Source organism: Psammomys obesus, unplaced genomic scaffold (assembly GCF_907164565.1).
Source record: "Psammomys obesus unplaced genomic scaffold, mPsaObe1.curated_primary_1811, whole genome shotgun sequence".
Classification (NCBI taxonomy): domain Eukaryota; kingdom Metazoa; phylum Chordata; class Mammalia; order Rodentia; family Muridae; genus Psammomys; species Psammomys obesus.
The window spans coordinates 8,581,299-8,597,059 of record NW_026594083.1 but is presented as its reverse complement, the minus strand read 5'-3'; positions in this window follow the sequence as shown (position 1 = coordinate 8,597,059).

The window sequence follows — 15,761 nt, the reverse complement described above, 5'->3', positions numbered from 1 at the left end:
TCTATCTATCTATCTATCTATCTATCTATCTATCTATCTATCTATCTCTCTGTCTGTCTCTAGCTAGCTAGCTATCTACCTTATTTTCCACATATCTACACAATCACTATCTTTTTCCATTTATAAAGCCTTTCGGGAAAACAGAGAAATTCTTCCTTAGAAATTTAGAGAAGTTGGATAATAAAGAGAAGCTTAGAGGTAGATATTTGTTCATTCATTACTTAGAAAAAAATTCATTGACCTTAAAATTTATTAGTTGCAATTACACAGCATTCATTAAAACTTATTTTTACATGTAAATCTAGGCAAGGCCCTGTGTCTAGACTTACTTGGCTAAAACCAAACTAACCAAAAAGTATTTCTGGAAGTTTATGTTTCATAATGCTTTGGACATTTATTTGTCTTATCACACAGATCCATTATGGTTTCTGATTTTGTGTTTTCAGGGAACTTTTGTGCATGACAGTGTGTGTTTGTGTGTGTGTGTGTGTTTGTATCTATATGTGTATCTTTTTCTCTTTCCTTGACTTTTTGTTTTTCTGTTCATGTCTTTGTTTTGTCTTATTCAGGTTTGGTTCTTGCAATTTTGTCTTGTTTATTAATTTTTATTTGTATTTTAGATACGTATTTGTTTTCTAAGGAGAGAGAGAAAAAGGATGCAGATGGGTGGTTGAGGAGGTGGGAAAGGTCTAAGAAGGGTTGGGAAGGGAAAACCATAATCAATATGTTTTATGAAAAAGAAGTTATTTTCAGTTAGAAACATCCTAAAAACTATTCACTTTTATATTCCCACAATTAAGCAATCTCATTTCAATTAATTTAGGTAGCAAAGTTTCTTTTAATTTTTTATTAATTACACTTTATTCATTTTGTATCCCCCATAAGCCCCTCCCTCCTCCCCTCTCGATCCCACCCTCCCTCCCCTTTCTGCATGCATGCCACTCCCCAAGTCCACTGATAGGGGAGGTTCTCCTCTCCTTTCTGATCTTAGTCTATCAGTTCTCATCAAAAGTGGCTGTATTGTCCTCTACTGTGGCCTGGTAAGGCTGCTCCCCCCTCAGGGGGAAGTGATCAAAGAGCAGGCCAAAGTTTTAAAAATAGAAAAAAAAATGCTTCCACAAAAAGATGACTCATTTGGAATATTTCAAGTACTGTGTGTTGATGCAATATTACCATACATATGACACAAACTAGTTTATTGATATATAAATCAGAAATGTATTTAAATTTAAATCAACTATTTAAAATGAAAATTAGAAATGTTTGGTTTTTATTTTTTATTTATTTTTTATTATAATTTATTCACTTTGTATTCCAGCTGTAGCCCCCCTTCCCCATCCCCTCCCAAGCCTATCCTCCTTCCTTCTTCTCCTCTCATACCCCTCCCATAGTCCATTAGTAGTTGAGGTTCTCCTCTCCTTCCCTCTGACCCTAGCCTATAAGGTCTCATGAGGACTGTCTGCATTTCTTCCTCAGTGGCCTGGTAAGACTGCTCTCCACTCAGGGGAAGGTGATCAAAGAACCAGCCACTGAGTTCATGTCAGAGATAGTTTCTGTTCCCCTTATTAGAGGAACCCACTTGCATATTGAAATGACATGGGCTACATCTAAGGAGAGGTTCTAGTTTATCCCCAGGCATGGTCCTTGGCTGAAGTATCAGTCTCAGAAAAGACCCCTGGCCCCAGAATTTTTTTTCTCCTTGTGAAGTTCTGTCCCCTTCAGGTCTTTCATATTCCCCTTCTTTCATAAGATTCCCTGCATTCTGCATCTGCTTTAATTCTCTGCTGGGTATAGTCTTTTCAGAAGCCCTCTGTGGTAGGCTCCTTCTCCTGTTGCCTGGTTTCTACCTCTTCTGAAGTCCATCCCATTTGCCTTTCTGAGTGGGACTGGATCATCTTAACCAGGGTCCTCCTTCATGCTTAGCTTTTTTAGTGTACAGATTTTAGAAAGTTTATTCTATATTATATGTCTAGTATCCTCTTAGGAGTGAGTATATACCATGTGTATCTTTCTGCTTCAAGGCTACCTCACTTAGGATGATCTTTTCTAGTTCCTTCCATTAGCTTGCAAATTTCATGATTTCCTTAATAGCCTGTATCTGGACATAACCCAGATGTTCCTCAACTTAGGAATGGATACAGAAATTGTGGTATATTTACACAATGGAATATTATTCAGCAATTAAAAACAAGGAAATTTTGTTTTCTTAAAAAAATGCCACAATTTTTATAGGAGTTGAGTAACATTGCTTTAAAACTAGCACAAATCTTTAATGTCACATTCATCTAAACTTAACTCAGTGATAGCTTAAACTTGTAGTGTACAGGGCTATGTTTTATCATTGGTAGCTTAATGATAAAAATAATAAGAAAATAATAAGACAGATCATAAGATAAACTGTCTCCTGGATGGCTTCCAAGACATTCACTTTATGTCTCTATAAGTTGTAGGGCAATGAATTCGTGAAAACCAAGTGTTATGAATTTATTTCATGATAGAGATAGAAACTAATGGTGTTCTGAAACCTAGAACATCAATGAAGGGTTTTAAAGCAGATACTGAGACTCATGGCTAAATTTGGGCAGAGTGTAGAGAATCTTATGAAAGAAGGGGGAGATAGAAGACATGGAGGGGACAGGAGTTCCACGGGAGAGCAACAGAACCAAAATCTCTGGGTGCATGGGTCATTTCTGAGACTGATACTCCAGCTAAGGACCACACATGGAGAAGACCTAGAACCCCTGCATACATGTAGTCCATGACAGTTCAGTCTCCAAGTGGGTTACCTACTAATGGGAACAGGAACTGTCTCTGACATGAACTCAGTGGCTGGTTCTTTAATCACCTCCCCCTGAGTGGGGAGCAGCCTTGCCAGGCACAGAGGAAGACAGTGCATCCAGTCTTGATGAGACCTGATAGGCTAGGGTCAGAGGGAGCAAAGGGAAGGAGGACTTCACTTACCAGTGGACTTGGGGAGGGGTATGGGAGGAGAAGAGGGAGAGAATTTGGGATTAGGAGGGGATGACTGAAGGAGCTATAGCTGAGACACAAAGTGAATAAACTGCAATAAATGAATAAATAAATAAATAAATAACTTAATAAAAGAATTATACAAAGTTTATTTGTCAGAATCCTAGCAAAACTGTGATGATGCTGAAGGAGCAAAGGTAAAACAGCCTCACTCATGTGTTTCTTTAAGTTCAGTACCTCCTGGAAAGATTTTGAGTTGTATCAAATACAGATATCAGCACAGTCTATGACACTGTCATAGCAACATATTATTCCTAATCCTGATGCTTGGTTAGTCTTATTTAGATAAATATTTATTTTTTGTTTGTTAATTTTTATTCTCTCAAATATTTCATCGTGTCTGCAGTTTCCCCTCTTCTACCTCTCCTATTCTCTTCCCACTTCCCTGTCCTCTGGAATCACTCACTCCTCCTCAGTTTTTCTTATATTGCATAAATCAAAGCTCTTTTTTTTTTTAAGAAACAAAATATTGCCTGGTGAAGTAGTATTTAGTTTTCATCTATTTATCTATCTATCTATCTATCTATCTATCTATCTATCTATCTATCTATCTATCTATCTATCTATACACTTAATATCGAGTCATACTCCACACTCTCCTCCCTGTACCCCTTTCATACACACTTGCCCTCATTCACCCCACTCCTCCTCAGGGAGAGTGATACTTTCCATGAGTATCAACCAGCCCTGGCAGAAGTCACAGAAGGCCTTGGTGCATGGTCTCACACTGAGGCCAGATGAGGCAGCCCAGCTAGGGGAGAGGAATCCAATGGCAGACAAAAGAGTCAGAGACAAATGCCTCTACTCCAGTCACTCCGCACATATGTTACATATGTGCAAGGGTCTTATGTCCAATGAATGGAAGATCTTGGTTGTTGTTTCAGTCTCTGTGGGCCTCCATGGGTCCAGTTTAGCTGAGTCTGTTTGTCTTCTTGTGTCTTTGACCCCTCTAGCTCTCTCAGTCCTTCCCCTTACTCTTCCACAAGACTGCCTGAGCTCTTCCAATGTTTGGCTGTGGGCTTCTGCACTTGTTTCCATCAGGTACTGGATAAAGCCTCTCATTGTGTTGTTGTTTGGCCCTAGTCTACAAGCATAGAAGAGTATCAGTAACGGGGTCAGGGCTGGGATCTCCTACATGGGGTGGATTTCAAGTTAGCCCAGTCATTGCCTGGCTATTCTTTCAGTCTTTATTAATGTACATCTTGTAGACAGGACGAATTTTTGGACAAAGTTTTTATGGGTGCTGGTGTACCCCTCCCTCCACTAGAAGCCCTGCCTGGCTAACGGCTCCATAGCCCCACTGCTAGAACTCTCAGCTAAGTTTACACCCATAGACTCCTGGTAGCCTCCCTGTTCCCAGGTCTCCAGCTGGTTCCAGAGATGCCCTCCCACTGATTTCCATTCTCTCTCCCATCCCTCTCCTCTCCTTCCCACACCTGATCCTCCAGTCAATTCCCCTCCCTACTTCCTATCCCACACAGTTCCCTCCATCCATCTTCTTCAGGTGATTATTTTATTTCCCTTTTTGAAATTCAAGTGTCCTCACTTGGGCCCTCCTTGTTTTTTAGCTTCTTTGGGTCTGTGGATTATGGCATGGCTATCCGATATTTTAAGGCTAATATCCACTTATAAGTGAATACATGCTATGTGTATCTCTCTGGGTTATGTCACTCACGGTAGTATTTTCTATTTCCATCCATTTGCCCACAAATTGCATGATGTCCTTGTTTTAATAACTGAGTAGTGTTCCACTGTGTAAATGTACATATTTTCTTTATCCATTCTTCAGTTGAGGAACATCCAGGTTGTTTCCAGTTTCTGGCTATTACGAATAAGGCTGCTATGAACATAGTTGAGCAAATGTCCTCATTGAACAGTAGAGCATCTTTTGGATGCTCAGGAATGGTATAGCTGAGTTCTAGGAAAGATCTATTCCTAATTTTCTGAGAAAGCCCCAAAGTGGGGCTTTGATTGATTACCAAAGTGGTTGTACAAGTTTGCATTCCTACCAGCAATATAGGAGTGTTCTCCTTCCTCCACATCCTTGCCAAAATGTGCTATCCCTTGAGTTTTTGATCTTAGCCATTCTGTCAGATGTAAGATGGAATTTCAGTCATTTTGATTTGCATTTCCCTGATGACTAAAGACATTGAACATTTCTACAAGTGCTTTTTTGTAATTAGAGATTTCTCTGTTAATAATTCTTTGTTTAGCTCTGTATTCCATTTTTCAATTGGGTATATTCGGTTAGTTAGTATATTCGGTGTTTATTTTTTATTTCATCACTCAAGGGGCAGAAGCTGGCAGATCTCTCTGAGTTCAAGGCTAGCCAAGTCTCCAAACCAAGTTTCAATTGGTTTAAGGCTTCATAGTGAGGCTTGTCTCAAGATAACTGTATAAACAGATAAAAATAAAAGTAAAGGGAAGAACAAAGAAAGAAGGAAAAGAAAGAAAATACTTGGAATATTTTTTGAATTATAATGCAATTATAATATTCACTTCTTATTTTTCCTACATCCTCTCACATGCACCTCCTTCATCATTTTCAAATCTAGAGCTTTTTTACATAATTTTTATTATGTGCATCATTAAAAAAAAAATATATGTCCTTAAATGTAAATTTGACTATTTTTTTCCAGTTTTTGTGTGATTTAGTGCCTTTCTTTAAAAAAGTTAATCCAGGACATTATTTTCTTATTTTAAGTCAATTTTAATTTTAAATACACCAATATATTTTCAAACTTATAAATTTTGAACATTTTGACTATCTGATATATTGTAGGTTTTGTTTTTGTTTTGTTTTGTTTTTTTTACTGGAAATTAATTAATCAATTTCACTTTGGTAACATATAAGGAAACATACGGAAAGAGGCTTGTGAGATGACATATAGCAATGACTGTTTTAGCAGAGCCTGGATCTATCAAAAATCCATCCACTGAAGCGTACAATGAGTGGAAAACTTCTGAGATTAACTTGTGCAACATTCTTATCTATGGAAGTGTCCAGCTGGGTTGATTAGAGGATAAACACTAAAAGCTGCACACATTCAGATAAACTCCACAGGGAAGGAAGTATGATAACACCGATGCCTCTGTGTTCAAACTTTGATAGAAACATAAAATTGCTCCTACATGAATTTGATTAGCCAACATATAAAATGATTTTTAATGCTAACATTTTTTTCCTTCTATATTGGTAGAAATTTTCAAAACGTAATCACTGCCAGGAAGTATATTTATGTATGATTTAATATTAGATATTAATACGAGGATATTTTAAACTATATTTAATGTTGCCTTATGAAAGAATAAAGCATTAAATATATGTGCATAGGATCTGGAAAAAGGAAGCAAATTTGCGTTAGAAATGGAAGCTATCAAAGTTTCTGTTACTGTATGTGAAACTGTAATGTAGCTATAATCCTGCTACTTGAGTCTGTCTCAGGGCATCATGCTTACCTTTAAAATGTATTGTTTTTTGTTTTTTTTTTGTTATTTTTTTTTTTTGTAATTACTAGTACAGCATTGTTCCATCCAAAGTGGAATGATACTAATGAGAAAAATTGTTTTTGTTTCCCACTCTTTATTTTTTTCATTATTTCTATAATTGCTAATTCTTCCCTATATAATACACACGCCTGTTAATACTTTTCCATCTCCAGCTTGTCAAAGAAATGCCCCCTTCACTTTCCTTCTCTCTCCCAGGCCTTCTACTTCCTACCCCACAGGAGCTCTTCTCTCATTTGATTCTCCACATTTGTTTTCCTCCCCACTCCTACCCAGGTCACTCTCTTCATCCACTTCTATTGTTTATTCTATATCCCGTTATGAGTGAGATTCAGGCAGCCTCTTTGGGGCCCTCCTTGCTACTTAGCTTCTTTAGATCTGTAATTGTAGAATGGTTATCCTGTACTATATGGCTAATTTTCACTTAAAAGTAAGTACATACCATGTGTGTCTTTCTGGTTTACCTCACTCACAATGATATTTTCTAGTTACAACAATTTACCTGCAAATTTTTTTATTTCCTTGTTTTTAATAGCTGAATAGTATTCTATTGTGTAAATAAATGTACCACAATTTCTGTATCCATCCCTAGTTTGAGGGACATCTAGGTTTTTTCCAGTTTCTGGCTATTACCAATAAAGCAGCCATGAACATAGTTCAGCAAATGTCCTTGTTGTATGGTGGAGCATCTTTTGCCTATATGCCTAGGAGTGATATAGATGGGTATTGAGGTAGAACTATTCCCAGTTTTCTGAGAAAGCTCCATATTCATTTCCAAAGTGTTTGTACAAGTTTTCACTCCCACCAGCAACATAGAAGTGTTCCCCTTTTTCCACATCCTTACCTACATGTGCTGTCACTTGAGTTTTTGATCTTAGTCATTCTAATGGTTGTTAACAGATTCGTAACCAAAACAGCAAATCCTTAATTCAATATATTATTTGAATGACCCTAGAATGGTCTTTTTTTTTCTGTGGAATAACAGGAGCTATCCAGTCTTGGGTGTATTGCTCTCAACAGTCTTATCCTCCAAATTCTCACAGACTATATTTAAGTTCTTCATAAACAGAATAAATCTCATCAGTGATTTAGTAAACTTGTGGTTGCTGAGGCCAAAGAACCTATAGGAAAGGGTACCAACTGCCAGTTTTCTAAATCTCTATAATCACTTTGATTTCTAAACATTTTCCTCATGTACAGGAAGATAAATGTAGCTTTCATCCCTCATCAAATAATCACAGACATAGGACAAATATAACAGAGAGCCACAACTGGTCAAAATGCCAAGATAAACTGACAGTAGAGAGCTTGACCTCAATTAGTTCATTCATAGTACAATCGCTAAGTTGAAGTCTCAGCGCACAACACAAAAAAGGAAGCAGAAAAATTGTGAAAACTAAAGGATCAGGACACCTTCTGTGAGATAGTCTTTATGTCTTAATATTTTTTTTTTTAAATGGACCAGTAGTGGGAGCAGCTGGTAGATTTGGGTAAAGTTGGAGGATACAATGTGGGGTGAATGTGATTATATAAAGTTCTCTAAGAATAAACACATCACATTGTTTTAAATAAGGAAATTTTATTTCTAAAGGTTTTATTTAAAAGTTGTTTAAACAACCTCGACTAATGTTGAAACTTTCTATGCCTTGTGAATAAGCAATCACAGTCATCCTTCCTAGAAAAGTTGTATGTAGAAATGGTTATATCATCCTCATTAAAAATAAAGAAGTGAAAAAATCCTAGAAATTTTATGCAGTGATAAATTGGAGAACAATTATTCTCTTCACATAATATCAGGATATACAACAATAGAACTAATCTGCAAATCTACATGGATAAATCACATATTATTAATTTTATAAACCTGAACAGAATGGGAGGCGTATTTTATATGATTCTATTTACTAAAAGGACAATAGGGCCTTTGCTCCCACATTGAAATGAGAGCATTTAATGTGACGAATAACTACTCTTTTGAGAAAAGAGAAAATGCCTTTATCCTTCATGGTATTTACTTGAACCTCAGGTCACGCTATTCACTTAGTGTTAGTTCATTGGCAGGTAAACAAACATTGCTTGATTTATTTTCTCTCTATGGCTTACAACAGTGAATGTTCATATAAGGGAAATTTTACTCTAATTTAGCTTTGTAAGACTTGAATGTCTTTGTTACTATATGCTAATATTTTTGGATGACCTGAATTATTGCCATCCAAATGTTATACCCATCTTGACAATGCATATCTGTGTTGTATAAATTTCATATGACATTCAGTAAAATAATAAGATTCTGATTCATGAGTACTTGTCTAATATAGCTTTTATATTTTACTTTTATTTTTTTCTTATCTTTTCTTTTTAGTTATATCATTTGATGACTGTAGAACCATTGCATTTAGTTAAAGACAAATTTACAGTGTATCACAGTAATAGAAATTTCTGTCTATTTGAAACTTCTTGAGTGGTGGTAGATACAAATTATGAAAATAGTTAGACCATTTTATTTTGGACATTCCTGAGTTCAGGATTCCTACTTCCTGTAATGTACAATTTGTAAACTTGACTCTGACAACAGCTTCACTCTGAAGCTGTTTGCTTGTTCGTTTTGTTTTGTTTTTGTTTTTGGTGGGTTGTGTTTTCAGAAAGACTTGGTTTTTGGAGTGCAGTCTAAGTTCTCAGTATTGTATGAAGGTGACAAAAATAAATAAATAAAACTTCTGGAACTCTGTGAAGGATTACATGAAAGAAATTCTGGCTTTGTTCTGTTCTTCCTGAGGTCACTGCCCCTTTAACTTCTTGTTTTAGAAAATAAATTCAGCTCCACAGGGCGCTTCCTCAAGAGTCTGCATCAGGAGACATAGACTTTAGGACCATGACCTAAGCTTCCATTTTAATTCTCGTTCGTTTTGTGGTAACTCAAATAACTCCGAGTTGTTTCGTCTTATTTTATTTATCTAATTGATTCAAAAACAATTTCTCTTTTCTCATATTTTAAGAAAAAGGACAAATATATTATAGAGTGCCTAATCTGACAAATGTAATATGAAAACATGGTTGGAACTTGTTTTCATAAGAAAGAAGACACAGAAGACAATGAAAATATATTATCAAGCATTATATCATTTGTTTTAAGTCATTGTTTTCTGATTTTAAAACAATATTATATTATTATTGTGTCTACATAAATAATAATATATAGTTATACTCTGAAACACTCTATAGCCTTTTTTTTTTTTTTTTTTTTTTTTGAGAGGGTTTCTTTGTGTAGCCTTGGTTGTCCTGGATTTACTTTGTAGATAAACCTGGCCTCAAACTCACAGAGATCTGCCTGCCTCTTCCTCCCCAAGTGCGGGGACTACAGATGTGTGCCACTGTGCCTGGCTGATAATGATTTTCTTTAAAGAAGTACACACTTTAACACTTGCCTTAAATGGCTATTACATAACTGCTATCTCTTTCACTCACCTTTAGTGTATGACTCCTTTTGTTTTCTTGAATAAACACCAACTGAAGAAACACATTCCATGACCTTAGGTCTTTGAAAATGTCCTATTTACAATGCACAAACCTGTCTAAAATTTTATCCTTGACCCCCTGAAAGAAAGTCATTAATTCTTTCTGCACTTGAACTTGACAAGGAGCAAATGATCTCAGGAAGGGTAAACTGATAATGTCTGCCTAGCTTTTCACTAAATCGATTCTATTTCTGTTTTGCATAAAGAAATGCTTTTTGTCTATGCAACTGTAGACTTGTAAGAGCAACCGGGGAAATGTGACTGTCACAGTGTACGTAGCTGCACTGCAGTGGACCTGTACGTCTTTTCAGATTCGTCTTGGCTTTCTCATTATTTTGATCAATTTACAAAATCCTGTGTTCTCGACACCAGTTCTGCCTTTCTCATAGCATTTAGAAATTTAAAATACTATAAAGCCAGAACGAGTTTTAAAGAAAAGCAGGAGGCACATGATGCTAATATTAGTGGCAACACAGGCAGTCCTTAAAAAGGGCTCTGTCATGCTTAAAATACATGGGCACAAGCATGGACTTTAGTAATTTAAAATACTATGAACTCAGGAGATATTTTGAACTAAACTAGAAAAGGCGCATGATGCTTATCATTTTAGATGCAACACAGGCAGGCCGTAGAATGTGACACATCCTGCTCAAAACACATGGGCATAAGCAAAGTTTTGGACTACCTTTGTATTAGTGTCACCCCAAGTGTAGACATGGATTCCCTGTCATGGGATTTTAGCAGCTGCTGGAGCTAATTTATTTAAGTCTATAGAGCACAGTTTACTATTGCTTTTAAACCAATGAAAACAATGTTTGCTTTAGTTTAGTCACTTTGGTGATTTTCTGAGTGAACAGGTTTCTATCCCCTTGTCAGATTTTCTTTTGATGTCATTTGCCTCCATCAACTTAAAATACAGGACAGTATTTCCTGGGTTACTTTAAAGAACCCTGTACACCAGGACATGCAGGCACCCACATGCTCACATGCATGCTGAAATAAATTAATGAATTTAAAACTTCAAGCTGAGCAAAACGTTTGTATTTACTTTCTACTTTTAGTGATTATTGCTTATAATATGTTTGTTTTCTTACAAAACAAATGTGTTCTTTTTATCATTTGTGGTGTGTGTGCATGATCGTGTGCCTGTGTGTTTATACATGTGCGCATGACTGTATAGGTACACTAATGAAGGGCAAAATACCTTGTCAATTGTGCCTCTATTGTTCTTCACATTATGCTTATAGCAGGGACTTTTACTAAACCTATATAAGGCACTGGTTAGACATACTGTCCTTCAAGCACTAGGGATCCTACAGTCTCTGACTCCCTTGCAATGGCATTATAGACACGCATCACCACATGAGGCTTTTCAAATTGGTGCTAGAGATAAAACTCAGACCCTTATGCTTTCATGTCAGGTACTTTGCAAACTGGAGCTATCTTCCAAGCAGCATGACTCTTATACATTTCATAAAATTCTTTGTACGTGCTATAGCTATTTCATATAGCTTGTACTATATTCTGTAACATCAAGATTGAACACTATCTGTTTAATCATATATGATATACTCTCAAACTGACAAAATACCTTAAAGTAAAATTGTTTAAGAATGCTCTACTTTAAGGTAGGGTAGATAAGGTATGGATTTCATAATAGTTTGAAAGGAATGCTCTAAACATCACTGTTTACAATACTCAAGGTAACTGAGCAGGGTTTTTAGTGGCAGAAGTTGTATACAAGCATGCTGATCTGAAATTGAATCTCCAGACCCATATATGCCAGCTGTGGTAGTTGGAATTACAACCCTAGTATTCTGAATGCAAGATGGCAGTAGAGACAAAAAATTCCGTAGGGGCTGAAAGATCTTACTGACATGTATTGTTCACAGAAGTGAACAACAAAGGCCTTGCAAGAAAGAATGTGGAAAGTGAATGCTGCCATCCAAGGTTTTACTCTGATCTCCAGAATTTCTCTTGACACACAAGTGCCTGTACCCACACATGAAAAGGCACACACACACACACAAACACGCCATAATACACAGAGAAAATATTTTTATGAAGAGCTGTCAATAACATATTAGCTAAATAAACTCTTCCCTAGAGAAGAATCTACCAAAGCAATGACTTTAGCAACAAAGTCATAAAAATTAGTTTTCCTGGAATGAGGCGTTATTATGAGATATAAAATACACCAATTTTCTCACCTTGCCTTTAACATTAATATTGCTTTATATATATATATATATATATAGCTTTATATATATATTGCATTATATATATTGCTTTATATATATATATATTTGTATATATATAAAACACATGATACTACTGAGTAAAATTACTGCCTTTTGACTGATATGTTTAAAATTTATTTTAATATCCATTAAGCTAAACACAAGAAATAGACAACAATAAAGCACCACCTCTATGTAATTTGAAAGTTAATTATGGGCTTTCCTTAAAATTTAGACTGTAGTTTGGGTAAGTTTGAGTTAAGGAGTAGCAATTTTTCTTCTTTAACAAGAGAGGTGACCTCAGCCTTCAGTAAGTGCTCGGAGGAAACATTTAGCACAGCAGAATTGCAAAGGCGTCCCAGGAGAAAATGAGCTGCCATTGATACCAATGCCCTTTATAAAACAGGAACTTCAAAACACATTTTTACCTTAGTGAAAAAATGGAGATGGAACTTATTAACTCCAAACTAATCAAAGACTTGGCCAAAACACTAAGTGCAATAAGCACAAAGCCTTTTTAAACAAAAGTAATCACGAAGCTGCAGCACACTAATGACTTTTATCATAAGACTGAAATCTCTGCACACTTAGTTAAAAGTGTTATTTTTAAGACTTAGGCTATTTTAGCATAAACTGTACTATGCACGAGTTATATATGATGACAAGAATATAGAATGTTAATGATCTTTATCACACCAAATATTATCATTTGTAATATCGAGGAGGGTGCTAAATGTTGTAAACATACCATGAAAATGCACACACACGCACAGACACACACACACACACACACAAACATTCACACAAAAAAGTAGAAATATAATGCAAAGTTTTATAAATATTTATATTCTCATTTATTTACTACATATATCAGTAAACTATATAATGCATAGGAAACCTCTTAAAGTCTTAACTTAAAAGATAAATTCAGGCTTGAGTACTTAAACTTCAGCACATGTTTTGCATACCATCATTTTATCTAATGGTTATAATACAGTCAGAGGAGTAAATATGGTCCATATAAGAACCTCACAGAAAATACATACAATTACAGCATGGAGTATTCTTGAGAAGAAATGTTACATGCTTGCCTGAAAATGTTGATATTTAGTAATCCCAGGCCATTTGCCTCCTCTGTACAATACATAAAAATAAGTGAATATAAGATTAAGGACATATTTTTATTAATTAAAATATTTCATTATTTTACATGTCTTTAACACATTTCAATTGTTCCCATCAATTTAAACATTTTTATTATTTGATAGTTTTCTAAATTTGATTTATGAATTTTGGTTATTTTATTTCCTACTCTCCTCTCCCGCTACCAAAAGAATTCTTATTTTCAAAAAATGCCTCACCTATTTTAATATTTTAATTTTATGTGTGTTACACTGAGTTCAGTTATAATTCATTCGCTGAACATGGATGAGTGATTATTTATTGGTGGACTAGAGTGACCTTTGACTATATCACTGAAGAAAATGGTACCATTCCCAAAAACCACTGCCTCTCAGGAAACGATATAGCTACATGGCATCTGCCTCATCCTTGTTTAAAGGTTGATGGGCCAGTTTTGTGCAGGTCTTATGCAGAAAATGGCTATAACTCTTCTTATTCATATTTCTGTCTTCTCTCTCTTTCTCTCTTTCTTTCTGCTCCCTCTTCTATGATGTTCACTGAGCCTTGAAAGGGTGAAACAGCTTTCACACACCCACTTATTGTTGTCACATTGGTCAGTTAGGGCTTCACCTGTTTCAATAAGAAGCTTCCCAGATGAAGGCTAGGCACAGCACTAATCTATGAGAACACGCCTGAGTATGTAGAAGACTCTTTGACCTCTTTATTACTATTATCCAATATTCGTAGGTTCTCCTCTAAAACCTATGACCTCTCATCCACCAGTATTGATCAAGACAGCAGAACCAGGCATGAGTTCTTTTCTGCTAATGTAAGTCACAATAATGAATCATTCTTTAAGGAACTGTACCTTTCTGATTTTCAACAACTCTACCATCTTTCTGTTAGTAATTTCTTTTTGTTATTCTTTGACATATTCATATACTTATATAATGAAGTTTTTCAATTTCACTGTCCATTGCTTTTGCTCATCCTCCTTGCTCTCACACTGAAACCTTTCTTCTCTATGACAAATATTCCTCTTGTTTGCAGGCCTTTTTGGTGTATGAAATCTACTTTGTTTCATTATTTTGACTTACATTAGCATGTGTGAGGTTATTTACTGAAGAATGGATAACTTGTCAGTGGGTACACCTTACCCTCAACACTCATTAATTGTTCACATTCCTTCATTGAAGCTATAATACAACTGGCCAGTCAAATGTGCCTTCTACTGCAATAGTGATATCTTAGTTATATTGGTAGGTAACCAATCACATTGTTTTTGTTTCTAAGGCTTTTTCAGCAGAAAAGAACTCATCTCTATTGTAGCCTCCTCCCTCATCTCCTCCCAGTCCCACCCTCCCTCCTCCCCCTTATTCCCTTACCATAGTCCACTGTAAGGGGGAGTTCTCCTCCCCTGCCATCTGACTCTAGCTTATCAAGTCTCATAAGGACTTTCTGGATACTCTTCCTCTGTGGCCTGGTAAGGCTGCAACAATGGGGGAAAGTGATAAAAGAGCAGGCTGTTAATGACAGAGACATGAACTCTTAGTTCATGACAGAGGCAGTCCCTGCTCCCCTTACTTGGAGACCCACATGGAGACCGAGATGCCCATCAGCTCTCTCTGAGCAGGGGGTCTAAGGTCCTCTCCATGGTCCTTGTTTGGTGGTTCAGTCTGCAAGGACCACTGGACTCAGCTTTTTTAGCTTTGTTGGTCTTCTGTGGAGCTCCTGTCCCCTCCAAACCCTCTTATCCTCCCATTCTTCCATAAGACTCCCTACATTCTGCCCAAATTTTGGCTATGATTCTTTTCATCTGCTTTGATCCATTGCTGAGTGGAGCCTTTCAGAAAACCTCTATGGTAGGATCCCTTCCTGTTACCTCTTTTCCATCACTTCTGGTATCTACTTTGTTTTCCATTCTGAATGAGATTTAAGCAACCTCCTTAGGATACTCTTTGTTTTTTAGTTTCTGTAAGTCTGTATAATTATATGGCCAATATCCTCTTATAAGTGAATATATACCATATGTGTCTTTCTGCTTTTGGATTATCACGCTCAGGATGATCTTTTCTAGTTCCATTAATTTGCCTGCAAATTTCATGATTTCCTTGTTTTAAATTGCTGAGTGGTATTTCTTTTTTATTTTTTTCTTATTATCATTTATTACAATTTATTTAATTTGTATCCAGGCTATGTCCCCCTCCATCCTTTACTCCAAATCCCACCCTCCCACCCTCTTTTCTCTCTAGTCCACTGATAGGTAAGGTCTTCCTCCCCTTCTATCTGACCCTAGCCTATCAGGTCTCATCGGGACTAGCTGCAATGTCTTCCTCTGTGGCCTGGC